A 2,598-nucleotide genomic window follows, 5' to 3' on the forward strand; every position below is an offset into this window, starting at 1 on the left:
AAACCAATCTGTTGGTATCTTCTGCGTCCTGGTGTATTGACTCCGGGGCTTCAACTCATGCGTGTAACTCACTGCAGGGGTTCAAGGTAAGCAGAAGGCTGAGTGAAGGAGAAGTCACACTCTACTTGGGGACTACTGCAACTGTTGCAGCCGCGACTATAGGAACCGTGGATTTACTTTTTAGAGAAGGAATAATTGTACTGAAAGATTGTCTTTATGTACAAAATTTAAGGAGAAATTTGATTTTTGTCTCAAAACTGTGTGGAGATGGTTATTCTATCTTCTTTAGTAATACGATTACTATTAAAAGAAATAACAGATTCATCACATACGGGGAACTGGAGAACGGTCCCTACGTTCTACTTCCTTCTTTAGAAACTAACATAACCGAAACTACGTCGGCTGAAATCCCCAAGAAGAGAGCACGTGATACAGTTAATCCCACGTGTCTGAGGCATTACCGACTTGGCCACATTGGTGTTGACCGAATCACAAGGTTGGTAAAGGATGGTCCTTTAGATTTTCTAACTGTAGAAGATCTTCCCACTTGTGAGCCTTGCCTACAAGGCAAGATGACGAAACGGCCATTTAACGGTAAGCCTGAAAGATGTACAGGCACACTTGACCTAATACATACTGATGTATGTGGCCCCCTGAGTGTTAGGACACGGAATCAACACGTGTATTTCATCACCTTCACAGATGATTTTTCACGATATGGTTACGTGTACCTAATGAGACACAAGTCTTAATCCTTTGAAAAGTTCAAAGAGTTTAGACAAGAGGTCGAGAAACAATTAGGGAGAGAAATTAAAGCCCTTCGATCAGATCGAGGTGGCGAGTATATCTCTGACGAATTCAGGGACTACTTAAAGGACAATGGGATAGTATCACAATTAGCTCCTCCTGCTACACCACAACTTAACGGTGTTTCGGAGAGGTGGAATAGGACCTTATTGGATATGGTCCGGTCGCTTCTCATACACTCAGAGTTACCCACATCCTTTTGGGGTTACGCATTAGAGACTGCGATTTATGTGCTGAATTGGGTTCCAGCCAAATCGGTTCTGAATACTCCATATGAACTTTGGACCGGAAAGAAACCAAGTGTCAGACACTTGAAGATTTGGGGTTGTCCAGCACACGTTAATAGAACAAGTGCAGACAAGTTGGAATCCAAGACCAGCCGTTGCCTATTTTTAGGCTACCCAAAAGGCTCTGTAGGTTACCTATTCTATGACCCAAGTGAGCAGAAAGTGTTCTGCAGTCGAAATGCACAATTCTTGGAAACCGATTATATCTTGGACACCCATCATCAGGAAATTATTCTTGATGAAGAGAGCTCAGGAGCAGTGGGAGATGTCCCACAAGTTCCAGGTAGTGACCAACCTAGAAGATCCACTCGGGTATGCAGGCCACCAGTCCGTTATGGTTATGACCAAGATAGTTACCTGGTGGAAACCTTGACTAGCAATGGTCGTGAACTTGTTGACCCTTGGACATTTGTGCGGTCATGAACTGTTTCAAGACCTTTTGTCGAGTAGAACGATTTTGTTCTTCATACATCATCCTGAGACTGTCCAATTTGTCCTTGGCAAGTTCGATCTGATCGAACTGCCTCTGTATCGGGTTGTCCAAGGAGGCAATGATGTAACACCGGGCAAGGGAGTTTTTCTCCTCCCATTCTTGATAGTCTCTCCTTCAGGCCTCAGAAGCCCTATCAACCGGACACTCCAGGGTAGGATTCTTTGCCACTTTGCCCAGCTTTTCAGAAGCTAGGACCAGCATAAGGTTCCTGTACCAATTAGCATAGTTTGGGCCCTTCAACTTGTTGTCATCAAGCAGTTTTGCAAAAGATCCGTTTGCCATTTTCTGATAAAAGAGCAAACATCAGTCCACAACCTAATTTGATTCATGTTCATTTCATAGATATGGATTTTAATCTACGATCCATTTCCATTTATTCGTCTCTGAGATTTCCCTCCTTTCTTAGTGACGGAGACTACGGGTTGTCTCTGGAAATGTGGGAAATCACATAGGGTGCACGGAGCCAACTGTTTCAGCTGCATAACCCCACCACCTTTCTGTGAAGGATCATATCCACTCATCATATGAGTTTTCCCTTTGGCCTCTATCAGACAAGGTTCAGAGCCGTTTTCAGGTAAACCTTTCTGTCCAGTGAGTGCTTACCTATCATATTCGTGAACGCCAAGGTACCGTGAGAGAGTTCCCATTTTCTGGTGAAGCCCCTCCCACATCGGTCTATGACGCCCCTATCATCTTATGAAACACTCAGACAAGCCCAACAGCAAATGGATAGCCCATTTTCTGGTGCGTTTCCTCATTACTGAAGGACCCATCCTCATGCTAATGATGGAAGGCCTTTAGAGAGTTCATCATATGAATCTCCCTATCACATGCACTCATATTAGCCGGAGGGAACAGTTAATTACGCCCTAGTTCTTATTTTATGTCAAACCAAAGTGGCTCCCACTGACTTTCATAAAGCCAGATTTCGGTGGGCCTGAATCGGCTAGGGTTCCACACGTAACCTCTTGATGAGGTGTGGGGCCCACCACTGAGGGAGGTCATCCAATG

Source organism: Nelumbo nucifera, chromosome 7 (assembly GCF_055504915.1).
Source record: "Nelumbo nucifera cultivar China Antique chromosome 7, China Antique-T2T, whole genome shotgun sequence".
Taxonomy (NCBI): Eukaryota; Viridiplantae; Streptophyta; class Magnoliopsida; order Proteales; family Nelumbonaceae; genus Nelumbo; species Nelumbo nucifera.